Below are 20,215 nucleotides of genomic sequence, written 5' to 3'. Positions count from 1 at the left end.
GAAGAAACTTACCTCTGCTTCACTATAGCTGACTTAGGTGTCAACTGTAAATTCTGTAACAAATCCTCCTAGAATTTGATCAAGCCAATGATCGATAGCCTGCACAATCTTATTTTCAGATGCTTCTAGTCATTTCACCAATTTTGGAGTCCACACTATAGGATTTTCGAGCTTCCACCTTCCTTGACTATTTGTCAATTTAGCTAACCACTCATACAGTTCAATTGGGAAAGTGCAGAAGAATATTTCGTGTACTTCTGCATATAGATATCAATCTAACCAATCCTCCTTCGGTAGGCATGAATTCTTGTTTTCTTGAGCCACAAAGTCATGAATATTCCGATCTAACCACTTTTCAATCTCTTTCTTAGTCGGATTCCAATGATGCAACATCAGACATATCTTTAAGCAAATACTGGTCCCGACAACGAAACCATTTGTTGGCTTAGGGAGTCCTGACCCAGGTTTAGAGTTAGTTGTGCCAACCAACAAAACCCTACACTGCTGGCCCTTTTGGCAACAACCTGCATAGCGCAGGCTACAGTCTCACCTAAAGAAGTATTGGGGGATGCAAGAACCAAGTTTCTGCATCCAAAGACTAGTGTGATGTCTTCCAACACCTTGGATCTGCGTCTGCGCATATTGATAGACTTCTAATGCTTGTTACTATGACTGAGTTAACATGACCTTTAGACCATCGCGTAGGTCGACGATCAGTCCTTGCGGACCTTAAACAATCAATTTACCTACTTACGTGCATCAAAAAGTAACCCTAGATTGGATTTCATGTAGATCTGCTTAATTCATTAGAAAACATAAGAGAAAATGTCAGTAACTTTGCAGAAGTCGCTAAGCATTCATTTCATGCATTATTAAGATAGATTCAAGATATTCGCGTAACATTTAATCATTATTTCATAAACATGTCATTCATTAGCGGCATATAGCATAAATGAATACAAATGGAAATACTTAGTAACTCCTTAAAAAATGTCTCTATTGATCTTCAATTTACTGATTACAGACTCTTCTTACCCTGCACACATAGCTACAGGGGTCTGCGCACTCAACTGTGAACTCTACCTAGACCTCCTACGCACTTAGCTGTAGGAGACTTCCCTTCTCTATCTAAGCACAAGAAGCAGAACCTTCCTACCTTAGATCTTGCCCAAGACAATGAAAATGTCTTCAATGTACCCAATTCTGTATCCAACTTACTTCTAAGACTCACTAAGACTCAACTATTTATATACTTTTCAATACAATGCCATGGTCTATAGACCATGGGTGAATCTCAAAACCAACTCAAAACTTTACCCAAAATAGGGGGCTAAGCCCCTTTGACTCTTATTCATCTGCGCTCTCCACTTCCACATATTGTGGATACTTTACATCTTTTACAAAACTGTATACAAAATTTGGGTTAACTAACCCCAAAGTAACTCAGGGGACCCCATCCCAACAAGAACCTTTGAGAACAGTGAGCTTGATATTGGTTTTTGTTGATATGGTTGAGCTCTCCCATTTGGATCTTTTGATATTATCATCATGGGATTTCCCCTTGAGATGTGGACCCTTCTCCCTCATTTGTGGATCCCTAACTCCCTCTCCCTTCCTATAAATAAACTCCTTTCCATCCCAAAATGGTTTTTCATTGATTGTTGCATTCCTATGTTGAGATTATGCTTAGATGCTACCCATTCTAACTTGGAGAAGGAGTGCTTGAATATTCTTTTATTCGGCCGGGAAATCCACCAAAGGAGGTCTCCAACATCAATGCATAGGTTGTATGCTTCCCTTTTTATCTCATTAATATATACATCTGATGTTCACTTTCCATAATTGCGTAAATGTTTATTTTTTTATCTTAATACTCATTGATATATTAAGTATTTTATGTTTGATGTATGCCATATATGCTCTTGTATATTGCATAGCTCTTTTATCTTTCTTGCAAGTACTCGAACGTGAAGAAAAATTAAGAAGTGAGCCTGAAATAAAAGGATTCAAAATCATCTCCAAAGGATTGAGCGATTAGCATCAGAGCATGGTAGGTTTCTCCTAGGAAAGTGTATGTTAGTTTGTTTCTAGACCCACTCATTGGGCTAGAGGGATCACCTCTTGTCCACAGAGGGGATTTACCTTGACAACAAAAATGGTGACTCCATTGGGGAGCTATAGCCTCTTCATCTTCTTTTCTCATCTAATCCCTTAATTAGTTTGACCGACCATCGTGTTCTTAGTTAGTTTGAGTCTGTATAGATCTACACAATCACTTATTTCTACCTTAGATTTCTAAGTTTGGAGTGTTTGTGGAAATATTTTTTACTTTTTACCTTATTCCTTGCCCAATGCTCTTTTTTCTCTGATATTCCAACGTGTTTTCTCTTGAAATGGTCACGTTGATCCCTGTTCATCGCCAGTTTGTCCATAACAAGAGATTGGCAAAAAACTTAGGGTTTATCTATCAAAATCCAGTGTCTAAGCCCCTGAGGTCTTTTCTTTTTCCTGAATGATTGGATTTATTGATGTTTTGTCTGATTACTTCATTTTCTTAGAAAATTCATGTATTTTTTAGCTTTCAATTGTTTGAGTGAAATTGGATTGATTTTAGGGTTTATAAGTCATTGGATTGTCACTTGCTGCTTGTAAGTGTCCATGAGCTTGTGATTTCTTGATTAGTTAGATATGGTTATCTGGTAAACTCATTCAAGACATCGGTTTGCATTAGGTTTGATTTGTCTTTTGCAAATTTTCTTTTCAATTTCATTAGGTCATCTTGCATTTGAGATTCATCTTTGTTATTTATCAAGCATAGATTACATTCCCTGGTTTACAAACTGAAAAGAGTGAATTTGTTTATCTATTCAAAAGAGAAAAGTGAGACATTTTCATTGAGTAATTTTGGATTTGATTTGGTGTTGCTTTGATTGGTGCATCATTTGCACAAGGAGAATTTGAATCAAAAACCCCATTTTTTCTTTAGTTGAAGCTTAATTTCATTAGTTCATCTCAAAATCAAATAGAACATCATTTAGATAAAGTGCATCTTAGTGAAGTAAAAGTCAATTTTTCTTTCGATAGATTGCATGTTGGATAGTGAAAGTGAAGTTTAGTTTTTCCTTTTGCATATTGTATTTGGAAAATAAAGTTAGTGAAGGCATATTATTTGATACATTCTTTTGTTTGATGCATTAATTTATCGAACTCCCTTCTCTTGCTAGATTAGCATTCATCAAAGTGAAAAGTTTCATTTTCTCATATAGTTTCATTCTAGGATTTAGGTGACATTGTTTTAGCCTGAAACATAATTCAATAACAACATTAAAATTTACTGAATTAACCTAAGGAGCATTTGGAACTTAATGCAAACATTTATAGGTCTATGCTAGAGAGGTGTTCCAATGTCTATAAACCTAGAAGTTGTCATTAACTTCCTGCATTGTATCCCGTGGGTGAAATCCCTTTCAAGTACAAAAGTATATCAGAGGTTCTCTAGTACTCTTGGGTATATTGAAGGCACTCTATTATGGAAAGTATATGGGAATTCTCTCACCGAACGATTATGCATTAGATAGTGCTAACACGGACTTGTACTCCCCGTATTATTGCGTATATATATGGATACCCCACTAGGTTGTTATCCTTTAGCCATAGGTAACCGAGTTAGCTGCCATGTAGATGTGATACACCAAACACAACATTCAAGGAGATCGATCGTCGTATGTTAAGTCCTTGGTTTCGGCTAAGGTGTATATAGTGGTTCACGGATACTTGGTAAACCCTCTTGCCTAATACACCCTTTTTTATTTATTTCTTGTTTTTAAGTTCTAAAATTTAACTGCCCATGATAACATGACTTACCTATGTAGTTATCCTTGGCCTCACATTGCCTGATTAATAGTAAATTTTAATTGTAAGCTCAAATCAACCACCCCTATTGTTTTTGCAAAAGGTTCATCGTGGCTAAACCGTCGGGTTCACCTTTTACATATCCCCTTCATCATCTAACACTAAAGGGTCATCACAAGGAGTCCACCCTGAGATTTCACAGTCACTTGAAGACCAAGGTCTTGAACTTGTAATTATCCCGAGTATTCAACCCCTTGCTTCTCATCCTCCACCTCGAGACTCATCATCTTAAGAATCTAACCCAAAAACTATTGAGAGCCTGCAAAGGTTTGTATTATTCTTTCTCAATCCTATTTTTTATCCATTGGTCATATCTCCTCAATGGCCATATAGTCTATACAACAATCCTAGTGGATCTTTGGAGCTTTCTCCACCATCATTGTGGATTCCCCCTCGCTAACTATTCCTACCCATGGAATCAGAAGGTGAGTTTCCAACCTCTCCTCAAGGTCCTCCTCCATAAGTCTCAGCGACTCACACTCCTGGTGTTGGTGATGATTCTGAATATAACTTTCCACATGAAGGCTTTCCATATGTGGGAAGTGTACCACCTCTACCATCGGCTGAAGGAGTGAACCTTTGTTTCCACCTGGTTACACCTCTTTAGCTCAATTGGTTTCGGGTACTCCAAGTGCGTCTCCACTTTATCACAATCTTATTTTTTCATCAGGAACCATGCCTAGTTTTGTTTCGTTTGTTTCAAGCATGACCTCTCAAATTCCTATATAAAATATGGTTTCTTCAGTTCCTCTACAACTGACAGTTACGGTTGGGACAATCAATGTCCCTATAGGTTCCTCAGGTCCTCCATTAAGTGGACAATATGTGCCACTACCTATCCTATTGCATGGGGGGAAACAAACACCTCCTCCATAAGTACCTCATATTTTGGGTGGAACATATGTGAGTGGATCTCAAACTCATGCTACCAGAGTTATTCAAAATGTTGGCAGTGTACCTTATCCTAGTGGATCATCTATTCCATCTGGATCAGGCCAAATCTCATATCAATAGCCTTTTTCAGCCCAGATACCTTACAAAAAATCGTACGTTTAGTATGTCTGACAACAACCTCAAAATATACCCTTTACTCAATAGGAAGGTCCCCAAATGTATCCTGGTTCAAATCCTTCATTTGGGGCATCTAGTCAATTTCAAACTGGAACCTAACAGTACCAACCAGGAACTCAACAAATTCCACAAGAAATTTTTCAACAACAACAGCCTTATACACAACAAGGACCTTATGTGCAACAACGGCTTTATCAACATCCATTGCAGCAGCAAGGTTAACCTTTAAAGCAACAAAACCAACCCTTGTACCTACAAGGCCAACCCTTGCAACAACAAGGTCAACCCCTACAGTAGCAGGGCCAACAATTTTATCACCAAGGTCAACAGTTGCAACAGCAACCTTATACTCCATACTCTGCACAAATTGTTTATCCACCTTATGGTTCTCAATGGCCTATGATAGGTTAGTATCAACCTCACCTTGGTCAAAACCCACCTTTGTTGGGGCAAAATCCACCTTTGTATGGTTAGAATACCTCTTAGTGGGGACAATATCAACCTCCTTATGGTCAAAATCCACCACTTTGGGGGAAAAATCAATACCAAAAAGGTTGGAATCCACAAGCTAGGCCTTATCAAAGGCCTCCCATGTCATTCAATCCATAATTTCCATTTTTAGCAATGTTGGAACTACCAGATGTTTCAAGGCTCACAAATGACCAAATACTCCATTCACCATATTAGCCCCTGATTCCTACTAAGATTCATGGCGATTGTCCAAGATTTGAAGGAAAGTCTAGAGAAGAACCCTAGGCCCACATTATGACTTACCATTTATGGTGTTCATCTAATTCTTGGGTGGATGATTCCATTCGTCTACGTATTTTCTAGCAAACCTTGATAAGTGTTGCCACAAAATGGTACATTGATTTACCTTGAGGTGCCTATCAAGACTTCAATTCTTTGGAAATGGCCTTCCTTACTCATTTCTAGTTACCAGTTTGATATGACATTGGTACCCATATGCTTATGTCTAAACAAAATACTGCAACCCACATCTCTGATCATATTCATGAATGGAGATGTCGTCGTCGCCTTAGTTGTTAACTGAATGGTTTACCAAATCATTTGTTAATAAAATTTCCAAGGACATAGCTCTCGGTGGTTATGTGACCAAAGACCAAGCCATTGCCCGTGCCCAATATTTAGATTTGGTATATTACCAATTTGGCACATTATATGATCTATTTCCTGATTCTCTGAGACCATCTATAGATCCTACATCTTCCAAGCCTCTATAAGTATGACCTACCAATAATATTATTGGGTTAGTGACTCAAACTTACAGTAAATCTTCTTTGAAGTAGAAATCCATTTCAACTACTACATTCAATCCTCCTTTGAATCCCTCTCAAAATATTGGTAAAACCTCTGAGGTTAATGTCGTTTAGTCTACCACAATAGACAAAGCCTCAAAAGGTAAAAAGAATGGTATTAAAGTAAAAGCCAAATATGAAACCCCAAAATAGGATCCTCTGAAATCATCTGTTGATGATGCGTCTAAATGTAAGCCTAAATATCCTTACCTCATCTTTTAGGAACATCACTATACCAAGGATTGTCCCCATCGTGCTGAAGTTAGTCGTTTATTAAAAGGAACTCAAGGGACACCGGTTGTATTAAAATAACCTTTTCCATCACATAAAACCCAATTGGTAGAACAATCGTAATATTCTACATCCTCGGGTTCTTAGGTTTATATGAGTGGGACGACACCTATTTCTGTTGACACTTGGTCAAAAGACTATCCAAGTCCTCCCAAACATATTGTATAGAAAGAAGTTATTGATACACCTTCGACTTCTACTCCACCTAGTTCTAGTCCTCTTCATATTGAGAGACCTAGTAACGACTCTGTTATTCGACCACCTCCTAAGGGTGTCCTTCGGAAACCATCTTACAATCTAAATGTGCGAGCTTCCCAACATTACAATATTATATAAGATTTAGCTCAAACGCGTTTGATGATGTCTGCCTTGGAAGTTCTCCAAAGTTGTCCATCACAACAAAATGAATTACTATCTGTTATAGGAGGAACTGACCCTACTAATTCGAGTCTAATTATATTGGACCTAGAAAATCATGTTCCATGTCTTCCACATCAAATTGCCTTTTTAATCTAAGTCATTATCAATGGGAGGATGATTCATCGAATTATGGTTGATGAGGGTGCTTTAACCTGCATCATGTTTGTCTCATGTTGGAAATATATCAGCTCTCCTCCTCTCAGCCAGTCTCCTAACACCTTATAAGCCTTTGATGGTAGAGGATCTTGTCCATATGGTATTCTCACAAAATTTCCCATAATGTTGGAAGGGAAAACCGTTAACTTAGAAGGAGAAGTTGTTGATGCCAATTTGAACTATAAGCTTCTACTCCATCGAATTTGGACCCATTCTATATTTTTTGTGGTTTTTACTTTGTTTCGTGTGCTCCATTTTCCTCATGAAGGGAAAATAGTCACCGTTGATCAATTAGCTTTTTTCTCTTCTAGCTCTTTGAATGGAAATGTTACACCATATGTGGGAAACACTGACATCCTTTATGAGAGTGTTACAGTAGGTATTTTTAAATACTCTGCTCTTATGGGAAATTTTTCCCTCTCACCTCCAAATGTTGCTTCCGTCAACATGATCTCCACTTCGCATGATCCTTGGATCATTCCTCATCCCAATGAAGTTGATTCTTTTGGCGATCTCATATCACTCATCCCAGCAGAACAAGTCTATCAAGCTGTTATTTTGGTTTTAGAGATCCATTCTAAAATTCATGCTAATCTTAGTGTGCATCTAGACACATATTCATAATCCCCTTTGCTTGGTTCTTGGTATTATCCAGATCCCTTGAATGAGACATTTCCCACTGCCAAGAGTATCACTAAGGTTATGTCTCTTGAAGAAACTCCCAAGAATGATGCCCATCATTGTTTCTCATTTCTCCTGAGTCTTGGAGAGATTTCATCGTGTTTAGATACCTTAGTTTCTCGTGCACCGACTCATCCACTTAAAACACCTATTCTGGTACATGAAGTTTTGTCTGAGGGAAACATGGGGAATATTACTGCTATGATGCCTATCAATATTTTTGTTAAATGAGGAATTATTGAAAACATCCATGTCAAGGTTTCTTGTTCTTTAGATGAGATCAAGATTTATACTCCCCTATTTAAGGAATTTTGTGACATCTTTGCATGTTCATATGAAGAAATGACTACCCTAGATCCAAGTATAGTTGTACATGAAATACCTACTTATCCAAACACAAAGCCTGTTCATTAGCGTCTTCACCTAGTGCACCCTAGAAAGGCAGCCGCTATCAAGGGAGAAGTTGAAAAACTTCTTAAGGCTGGTTCGATTTACCCCATTCCATTAAGAGATTGGGTTTCAAATATTGTCCCTGTGACTAAAAAACAAGGGACTATTCGTGTTTGTGTTGATTACTATGATATCAATCGGGTGTGTCTGAAAGAAAATTATCCAACTCCTTTTATAGACCAGATCATTGATGAATGTGTCGGGAGTGTGATTTTTTTATTTTATGGACTATTTTTCTGGCTACAACTAGATTAAAATTTTTCTCGCCGATCAGCATAAAACTACTTTTAATATCTGTCCATAGGGAACCTTTTCTTAAAAAACTCCCTTTTGGTCTGAAAAATGTTGGTGATACCTTCCAATAAGAGATTTCTTATGCTTTCCATGACATTAAACACATCGTTCAACCATACCTTGACAACTTACTAGCACATAATGCTAAGCATAATGACCATCTTGACCACCTTCGAGCGATTTTTCTTCGCTATAGACACTACAATGTTCGTTTAAATCCACATAAGTGTGTATTTTGCGTCGAATCTAGTCATCTCTTAAGGCCTGTTGTATCTAAAGAAGGCATCTAGATTGACCCCCTCAAAGTTGAGGCCATTATGAATTTACACCCTCCATCATCTTTACACCAATTGTAGACCTTGCAAGGGAAAGCTAATTTCCTTCATCGTTTTGTGCCCAATTATACTAAACATGCCAAGGTATTTACTCATTTGCTAAAACATGGGATACCATTTATTTGGGATGAAATCGCTCAAAGGTATTTCAATGTTTTAAATAACACCCTCATTAGTGCTCCTTTAATACACCCCACAAATTATCACCGTGATTGCTTCTTGTACTTGGCCACAACCAACAATACTATTGCTCTGGTACTCGTGCAAGGTGATGATGATGGAAATGAACATGTGATTTACTACTTTAGCCAAAATCTTATCAATACTGAAACTCGATATGCCCATGTTGAGAAACTATCTTTAGTAGATGTTCATGGTGTTCAATGCTTTCGACACTATATTCTCTTCCGAAAAACCACTGTGATTTCTGATTGCAACCACATGACCTACATTTTTATTCATCAGTTGCCGGGTGGAAAATATTTTAAGTGGATTGTTATCCTTAAAGAGTTTGATTTGGAATTTGCTACAACTAAATAAAAAAAATCACTGGTTTTCAGCGAGTTAATTTGTGATGTTCCCTCCACGACCACATCTACAGCTTTTGATGAGCTCATTCCTAACGAAACTCTCTTTCTCATCAGAAATCTTGACCCATGGTATGGGGATATTATTGTTTATCTTCAAACAAACAAAAAATCTATCAAAGTTGTCCAAATCTATCAAAGTTGTCCAATTTTGAATGTCGTTGCATTTGACATCAGTCCCAACCCTACCGAATCATTGGCGATACTTTGTACCATGTTGGTGTCGATTCTTTCCTTCGTCGATGTTTGACACTTGAAGAAGTTGACAGAGTCCTAAATGAATGTCACTCTAGTGCTTGTGGTGGTCATATGTTAGGATATGCTACTGGTGAGAGAATCCTTCGCACCGATTATTTCTAGCCTTCGATCTTTAAAGATTGCATTTTAGTAGTCCAAAAATGTCACGCCTTCCATATTTACAACTATAAACAGTGCGCCCCACCCACTCCCCTACACCCAGTTATTAATATTGGCCCCTTTTATAAATGGGGTATTAACTTTATGACTTGTAACCCTTGCTCGGATGTGGGGCATGGTTATATCATCATTTTCATTGATTATTTCACTAAATGGGCCGACGCGATGCCCACTTCTGCTGTTGACAGTCAAACTGCCACTCAATTTATTTTCAACCATGTCTAAGCTCAACTTGATGTCCCTCAAGCAATCTTTACTAATCATGGATCTCATTTCTGACATTACATGATGGAAGAACTCATTGCTCAGTTGGGTTTTCATAATGACAAATCAAGCCCTTATTACCCATAGGCCAATGGCCAAGTTGAGGAAGTCAACAAAGTCTCGCTTACCATGCTTCAATGCACCATTGGGATTCATAAATAAAATTTGCATCTCATGCTACTTTCATCTCTTCGGGCTTACCAAACCATGGCTAATAATACCACTGGATTCACACCCTTTCAGCTGATGTATGGTCTAGGGGAAATTCTTCTGATTGAGTGTGAAATTCCTTCATTGAAACGAGCTATTGAATTACTCCCTGATACCTCACTTGAGGAGGAACATTTAATTTACCTCAAAAGTCTCGATGAAACTCATCGTATTGCAGCGTTAGTAATTGAAACCCAAAATAAACGAGTTAAGGCTCAATATGATATAATTGTTTCTCCCCATGTTTTTGCTAAGGGTGACTTGGTCTTGCTATATGATCAAGCCAATGACAAATTGGGAGCTGGGAAATTTGAACTAATGTGGCATGGGCCTTACATTGTTAAATGAGTTTTACAAAAGGGTGCCTATGAGTTAGTAGATTATGAAGGAAATTCTTTGGCTGAGCCTCGAAACGGGCTTTACCTAAAGAAGTATTATGCGTGATTTTTCATGTAAATACTTTTGTACATTAGTGTGTTTTCATTAGTGTGCATTATGGTTTTGGTGTGTTAGTTTGCTTTTACAAACGGGTTTTCCTCTACTTACCTGTGCTCTAATTGGTTTGTAGATGCCATCCAACCATTACGTTAGTTTTACTAATGGTGCTTGTCATAGTACACGGAATCTATCTTCTGCTGCATGGGCAATCGATGAACCTAATGGTGAGTTAGTGAATTTACAAGTTATATGTTTAGGTCGTACGACTAATAACATTGCCAAATATAGTGCAGTCATCAGGCTTTTGTCATAAGCTATCACTCTTGGAATTAGAGAGTTAATCGTGAAACTTGATTCACATCTCATTGTACTACATCTTAATGGACAATATTTAGTTAGAAACCCTCAAATTTTGAGAATGTATTTGCGAGTTCATCTCTAGGAATGATACTTTGATTTTATTACTTATTATCACATTGCAAGACGCATGAACACATTAACACATGCATTGGCTAACTATGTGTTAGATAGACATTTGTGAGACATGTAAATTATAAAGCATCACATAATAGACATGGTGAATAGAAAAAAATGTATATATATAGAGTGTTTTGAGAAGAGTTTGCTACATTAAAATGACAAAATCTATGTTCTGAGACACATGGCTTTATAAGCCTACATCCATGCAGAAATTAAACTAGATTTGGCTATTTGCCCACATCGTGATCATGATAGCACAAAATAGCCATAATGACTCAGCCCAACAATTGATGTAGTCTAGCGGATACCCCTACAGTGTGTCTCTGGTACCACAATGGCACCTCATCTATCGAGGAGTACTCTAGAATGCCCCTGGTTAAAGCTTCTAAGTTACGGTCTACCTCGACAATTAGATCTATTCCCTCCTCATAGGGAGCCTCCTCAATTTGGCATGCCACTCATCTAGCTATCAGAGACACCCCTGGAAGTCTCTCTTGTCCCATATATGCAAATCATCATAAGTCAAATCTCAATACACATACAAAAAATAAAAAACTTAAAAAATAGTTTTTACCTTCATTGGTCCACTGTGCGCCTAGTGGAAGTGAAAGATCTAGATCTCCAAAAATTCATGCCTACATATGCCCAATCATCGACCATGATTAGTTGTTGATGCAATCATCCAAAAAATGTCAGAGGGAATGACATTTGTTGGTTGCCTCCATGTTGAGGCATTAGCTCACCCCATGTAAGTAATCATGGATTTATGGGCACTGGTGAATCCACTTCTATCTATTGATAATGAAACAATGGCACACATTCTAGGAAGAACGTCACCAAAATGAATCCGAAACCGAATTGTTTTAGACTTCTTGACTTGCACTTGCTAAGTTGGTGCTTCATGCAAACCAACAAACCCTCACTCCAATTCAAGACTATGGGATTCAAACACTCGATTGCGTACTGGAAATGAGACTTTGATACCTCATGAAATGCCTGAGCCCCATCTATTTGGGCCATAGTGTGCAAGATTTTCCATAGTGGAAGATTTTTTATTGTTTTTATGTCAATTTTCCCACTTTGGGTTTTTTATTCCTTGGACAATGCCTTGCAATCAACATGTTTGTGCTCTCTCCTCCAGTGCGTGAACCAAACAACTAAATCCATTGTACCTTTCTAGATAAGCCAATAATGAAATAAATATCTTTGAAATTATTTTGAGTTCTTGATGTCCAATCATGAATATTTGGTGATCCACATCCCACCAACCAATCCAATGTTGCAATAACTTGGGCTATGATTTAATCCTAGGAATCCTAAAGAACTTGAGCAACCCACATGCTTGTAGAGCATCAATACAATCGAGATACTGAGTTTCTAGATGGTCTTCAGCTTCATGTCCCCTTTCTTTCCATTCAACCACCATTTTAGATTGATTATCCTGTGGAAAAATAATAAAATAACATTTTATGAGCTTCCATGGAGACAAAATCCAAGAAAAACCTTTTAGGATGGAGGATTTCAAACAAAAAATTTACCTCAACGCCAGTGCAACTATGTGTGAATTTTCACATGGTGCCATCACGAGCGCCTAATTGATGATAGGGTGAGCAGTGCGGGTCCGATGGGTAAAACCCACGCTAGTCACCCTCAACATAAAATTTTTGCAAGTCCTCCTTGAAACCTAATATATGGATTAAAATGCATGAAATGAGTACCAAAATGAAGGGAAGGGACAGATCTTTTACCTGCAATAAGCAGCTCAGTGAATGGTGTCTGGGATTGATCGTACTCCTTACCTAAAAATCAACGTAAAATGAGGTAAAAGGCTCTCAAAATTGTAAATTGGTAAAATGGTGAAAATGATTTACTTTTTGGCCTTTTTATAAGTTTAAAATAAAAATTTTTACCAAATTAGGGCATATTTCATTCTCTTTTTTAATATTTTTCCTTGACATTGATAATATGCATTTCCTTGTGCAATGACAGGTCATACATTCTTGGTGATGGTGATTTATTTTGACTGATTCAACGAGTTTTATTTTATCACTTTTTCAGACTCGTAGAAAATAAATGAAAAATAAACCCCCTAGAGTAATCTTTAAGAATTTTTCTTACCCTCAAAAAATGAAAATATTACCGAGTACTTGTCATTTCAAACTTGTTAAAGTAAATGAAAAGATGTCTAATCAGTATAATTTTAACCCTTTTCTAGACTGAGATAGGCTATTGTAAGAAAAAAGGAATACCTTAGTCGAACATGGCTAAGAGGTTCTCTTGGATATTGTTTTCTACCTTTTTGGGTTTAAGAGACAATTTATGAAAAGGCACCTTTGGAGTTTTCTTTTCTACTTATTTTTCAAACTCTCTAAACATGAAAAAGATTTTGAGTTTCCCCTCCATCGGACTCATAAAACTTAAACATCGTAGGACTTGTCACCATGACAAGACCAATTTTCTCCTTCCTAAGACTCATAAACATTACTAGGATGGATTCATCCAAAGGATGAATGTTGGGATGGGGTCCCCAGGGGTAGAATTGAATTAAACTTAGTCATTTTTGTAAAGACTTATGTAAAATATGTAAAGTCTTCGCAAAATGTGGATGCAAAGCGCGTAGATAGATAAAGTCAAAGGGGCCTTAGCCCATTGTTTTTGGTTGGTTTTGAAGACTTGCCCATGATCTGGGGGCCATGGTATTGTATTAGGAAAGCTATAAATAGTTGAGTCTTAGCGAGTCTTAGAAGTAAGTTTTAGATAGAGAATTTGATACATTAAAGAATTTTGTTGTCTTAGGCACGAGCTAAGGCAGGAAGGCTCTACTTCCTGCGCTTAGGTAGAGAAGGGAAGGCTCCTGTAGCTGAGTGTGCAGGAGGCCTAGGTAGAGACTGCAGTTGAGTGCACAGACCCCAACAGTTATCTACGTAGGGTAGTTTGAGTATGTACTGAATAATTCTAAGTAATAAATATTGATTTAAAGTGGAATACTTGCATTTATCTATTATCTTATTATCTATTATTTGTTTATTGCGTTGATTATTGTTTCATGTGAATTAATGTATTGTATCCACGTGAATTGGGTTAATTGAACATATTTTCACTTAATAATATGATCGCATAAGATTTGCGAATGTTTAGAGTTACTTTGACTTAGATTTAGATCAAAGACATAGGTCTGCAAAATGGAAAATCTAGATCCCAAAATCTCTAGAAGACTTGTTCATGTGTGCGAACTTAGCTAATTGTTATCTTTTGGACCCAAATAATATAGTAAACTTGTTTCGTGAAGGATTGGAGGTGATTAGAGCTAGCTTTCGTGCCCATTGTCTAACGAAGGATAAATCTGCGCGAAGCAATATCTAGGGTGCATAAAGACATCACAATCATCTCTGGATGTGGAAACTTGGTTCTTACATCCCCCCATACTGTTTCAGGTGAGACTGTGACCTACACTACATCGTTCGATGCTGAAAGGGCCAGTCATGTAGGGTTTCATTGGTTGGCACAACTAACTCTGAACCTGGGTCAGGACCCCCTAATCCAACAAATGGTTCCATTGATGGGACCAGGATCTTCTTAAAGAGATGTGCGATGTCGCATCATTGGAATCTGACTAAGAAAGAGATTGAAAAGTGGTTAGGCTAGAAGATTCACGAGTTCATGGCTCAAGAAAATAGGAATCCATGCCTGCCGAAGGAGGATTCATTGAATAGATATCTACATATAGAGGTACATGAAATCTTCTTTTGCACTTTCCCGATTGAACTATACGAGTGGTTAGTTAAATTGATAGACAGTTAAGGAAGGTGGAAGCTCGATAGTCCTATAGTGTGGACTCCAGAATAGGTGCGACGAATAGACGCCTCTGAAAACAAGGTCACACACGTTGTCAATCATTTGATTGATCGAATTTTGGGAGCATTTGTTACGAAATTTGTAGTTGACGCCACAATCATCTATAACGAAGCGCAGCGAATATTCTTCAAAGGACCATGGAGTAAGTATTTAAGGTCATTCAATACTTAGATTAAAATGCTATTATGTGAAAGGTGGATAATTCCATTACCTTGATGTTTGGAGCTACACAAAGTGTGAGATTCTTTAGAAATCGTGAAGAGTCGGGACTAGAGTATAGCCCATTGATTGGACCTCCTTCAACTGACGATGAGGGGGCAGTGTAGGCTACACCGCGAAATGTTTTTCATCTAATAACTCAGGGTTTTCCTAGAACACATCATCCATCCACTCCACCTCCACCTCCACCTCCACCACATACACCTTCACCCACACCTCCACCTCCACCGCCACCATTCAACATGGCGAATGCAATGAAGATGTCGATCTTCAAGGGCATAGGAAGTGAAGATCTAGAGCAGTTCTGGTTTGTTGTGAATGTTGTATGGATAGTGCAAAAAATCACTGATGATAATATAAAGAAGGCGCAGTTGGTTACCACCTTGCAAGATCATGTGCTAACCTGGTACATTAAGTATTTTGTTGACAATCCTCATGCATCATTAGAAGAAACTCATATAGCTTTGAAAAAAGAGTTTAGTAAGCCTACATATGAGACACAATCGATAATTGAATATAAAGAGACTGTGATGAAGATTGAGGAGACACCTTGGGACTTTGTCAAAGGCTAAAGTGCCATATCAGACAGGCCAATATCAAATCTCAAATAGCCAACATCGCGACTGGCTCATCGCGCCACTTTTGCCCCATTTGAGAATTCCTCTGTCACAGCAGAAGATAGCAACACAGGAAGAAGCCTTGGATACCAGGATGAGTTTGCACGCATCACTTATTCAAGATACAAACCTAGGGGTGCAATATATTCACTCACATCTAGCAAGCCTACACCTAGAATTACAAAGTTTGAAGAAAGAAAAGGAGACTAAGCCAAAAGCGTGCATAGAGGTTTGGTGTTTGAAGTGAAAGGGTCACGGGCATGATAAAGATAATTTTCCTGTGTATGAGAATTATATTATGGGGGGGCTAATTCCCTTGAAGCCAAAAGGCCCAGCAAGGCCGAGCACAGGGGCTGCATTATTGGGATGGGGTCCGCTAGGTCAATTTTGGGTTAGTTAACCCAAATTTTGTATACAATTTTGTAAAAGATGTAAATTCTCCGCGATATGTGGATGCAGAGTGCGTAGATGAACAAGAGTCAAAGGGGCTTAACCCCCTATTTTGGGTACATTTTTGAGTCAATTTTGAGATTCACCCATGGTCCATGAACCATGGCATTATATTAAAAAGTCTATAAATACTTGAGGCTTATCGAGTCTTAGAGGTAAGTTTTATAAGTCTTGATAGAGAAATGAGAACATCAAATATTTTAGTTGTCTTGGGCAAGAGCTAAGGTAGGAAGGCTCTTCTTCCTGCGCTTAGATAGAGAAGGGAATGCTCCTGCAGCTAAGTGCACAGGAGACCTAGGTAAAGCCTGCAGCTGAGTGCGCGGACCCCTGCCATTGTGTGCGCAGGGTAAGAAGAGTTTGTAATCAATGAATTGAAGATCAATAAAATAGTTTTCCAAAGAATTACTAAGTATTTCCGTTTGTATTTGTTTATGCTATATGTTGCTAATGAATGACATGTTTTATGAAATAATGATTGAATGTTACGTGAGTTTATTGAATCTATCCTAATAATGTATGAAATGAATGCTTAGCCACTTCCACAAAGTTTAGATTATTTCTCTTATGTTTTCTAACAAATGAAGTAGATCTACATGAACTTCAATCTAGGGTTACTTTTTTATGCATGAAATTAGGTAAATCAATTGTTTAAGGTCTGTAAGGATTGATCATGGACCTATGTGAAGATTTGAAGGCTTCTTTAACCTAGTAACAATAACGAGCCCTAGAAGTCTATCGATCTGCACGAAGGTAGATCCAAGGCACTGGAAGACATCACACTAGTCCCTGGATGCAGAAACTTGGTTCTTGCGTTCCCCAATACTGTTTCACATGAGACTGCAGGCTAGGTTATGCAGGTTTTTGCCGAAAGGGCCATCATTGTAGGGTTTTGGTGGTTGGCACAATTAACTCTAAACCTGGGTGAGGACCCCCTAATCCAAAAAATGGTTTTGTTGTCAAGATCGTGATCTTCTTAAAGAGATGTTTGTTGTCGCATTATTGGAGTCAGACTAAGAAAGAGAATGAAAAGTAGTTATATCAGAAGATTCACAAGTTCGTGGATCAAGAAAATAGGAATCCACGTCTATTAGAGGAGGATTTGTTAAATGGATATATGTATACAAAAGTACACGAAATATTCTTCTGCACTTTCCCAATTGAACTATATGAGTGGTTAGCTAAACTGTGAGACAGTCAAGGAAGGTGGAAGCTTGATAGTCCTATAGTGTGGACTCCATAATTGGTGCGACGACTAGAGGCCTATAAAAATAAGATCGTGTGAGCTATTGATCATTGAATTGATCGAATTCTAGGAGGATTTGTTATAGAATTTGTAGTTGACACCTCAGTCAGCTATAACGATGTAGAGCGAAGATTCTTCAAGGAACCGCGAGTTAAGTATTTAAGGTCATTGAATATTGGATTAAAATGTTATTATGTGAAAAATAGGTAATTCCATTACCTTGATGTTCGAAGCTACTCGAAGTGAAATATTCTTTAGAAATCATGAAAGATCAGGACCATAGTATAGCCCATAGATTGGACCTCCTTCGAGTGATGACGAAGGGGCGGTGCAGACTATGTAACGAAGTGATGTTTAGCTAATAAGCTAGGGTATTCCTAGAATAGATCATCCATCCACTCCACCTCCACCCTCACCACCACCACATACTCCTTCACCTACACCTCCACCTCCACCACCTCCATTGAACATGGCGAATGCAATGAAGATGCTAATTTTCAAGGGCATAGGAAGTGAAGACCCAGAGAAATTCTGGTTTGTTGTGAACGTTGTATGGACAGCGCAACAAATCACTGATGATAATATAAAGAAGGTGAAGTTGGTTACCACCTTGTAGGATCACGTGCTAACCTGGTACATTAAGTATTGAGCTGACAATCCTCATGCATCTCTAGAAGAAACTCAGACGGCTTTGAACAAAGAGTTTAGTAATCCTAAATCTGACCCACAATCGGTGATTGAATTTAAAGAGACCATGATGAAGGTTGAGGAGATGCCTTGGGACTTTTATTAGAGGTTGAAGTGCCAGATCAGAGACGCTGACATGCATATCTCAAAAAGGTAGCATCACAACTGGTTTATCGCGTCGCTTTTCCCCCATTTGAGAATTGCTTTGTCACAACAGAAGATAGCAACACAAGAAGAAGCCTTGGAGATCACAATGAGGCTGCATGCATCACCTATTCAAGATACAAACCTAGGGGTACAGCAAATCTAGTCACAGTTAGCAAGCCTACACCTAGAATTATAAAATTTGAAGAAAGATAAGGAGACTAAGCCAAATGTGTGCGCAGAAGTTTGGTGTCTGAAGTGCAAGGGCCGTGGGCACGATAAAGATCATTTCCCAATGTACAAAAATTATATTACATGAGGGGGGCCATTTCCCTTGAAGACAAAGGCTGTAGCAGGGCCAAGCACAGGGGCTACACTATGGTGTGTCATTTGTCAAGTCACTTGGCAACATGCGACGAATAACTTCCACTTGCTTCAAATGTTTGTTCAAACACCTTAGCAGTTGTTCTGTAATTTCTACAAGTTTGTGGGCCACGTTGAGTGCCACTATAGAAGCTACAAGTTGATGATGGAAAGAACCCCTAATTACGATATGCAAGAAGAGACTCAGCCTCTAGATCAAGGTGCCAGAGGAGCACGTGGATGTTTTCAGGGCCGAGGATGAGGTCGAGGAGGAGGACCTAGTAGAGGTCACAGTAAGATTATCTGCTACAACTGTGGACAACAGGGGAAATTTTTGTGAGATTTCCCAAATCCTACACATCTTTCATGTTAATACTGCAAACAATTAGAACATTCCATAGAAAAATGTCCTATGTTAATCATTAAGATGCAAGAGAGGAAATCGCAGCCTCAGCAGCCTACGTAAAATTTACAAATGATGAGGGTTGAGCCCTTCGAGGAGGATCATATAATTAATATTGTACTAAGAAGTGATATGACGACTAGCACCAATAAGGGAAAGTAGCCTGAAGAAGACGGATGGGTCCGCAGAGCTCTAGAGAAAGAAGTCGGCTTTGATCTCAATCGCGCTAAGGAAACATTCATGGAAGCCAAAAAGAACTTTGTTGAGGCCCCCACCTTAGGAAGCCAGGACAAGATGCAAGACACCACTGTGCCATCAGTGGTTGATCCCTCCATACTCACTACCTTTTTGGAGATCTGCATAAAATTATTGCGCGATAGGAAGGTTGTGGAAGGATTGCAGGACCTAATAGATAAGTGTGCCAATAAGGAAAAGACTCCTTCAGAGCAGTGTATGGTTAAAAAAATTGGTAAGAATAAGGCATTAATGGGGCAAGAGATGCATCTAACAACGTAGATTAGCGATTATGAAATGGACTAGGTCATCTTGGATTTGGGGTCTGATGTGAATGTTCTATCGAAACAAACATGGGAAAGGATGGGGAGACCTACATTGCAGTGATCTTCAATTCAGCTCAGGATAGTGAATCGGTTGAAAATCATCCCCATGGGATGCTTATATGGAGTAACAATTGATATTGACGGTGTGAGTGTGGTAGCGGACTTTGAAGTTATAGAAATTGTCAATGAAAATAATCCCTATCCGGTGGTCCTGGGAATCGACTATCTTATTGACATGAACGGGGTCATTAATCTGAAGAAGAGGACAATGTCGTTTGGAAGAAAGTCTCTTAGGGTTATAGTTCCACTGGATCCTGCAGAAGGGGCATAATATACTGAACCAGTCTGT

This window comes from Pinus tabuliformis, chromosome J, assembly GCF_031772625.1.
Source record: "Pinus tabuliformis cultivar Carrire ecotype Pingquan chromosome J, CPIR1, whole genome shotgun sequence".
NCBI classification, from domain to species: Eukaryota; Viridiplantae; Streptophyta; class Pinopsida; order Pinales; family Pinaceae; genus Pinus; species Pinus tabuliformis.
This window is presented reverse-complemented; position numbering follows the sequence as displayed.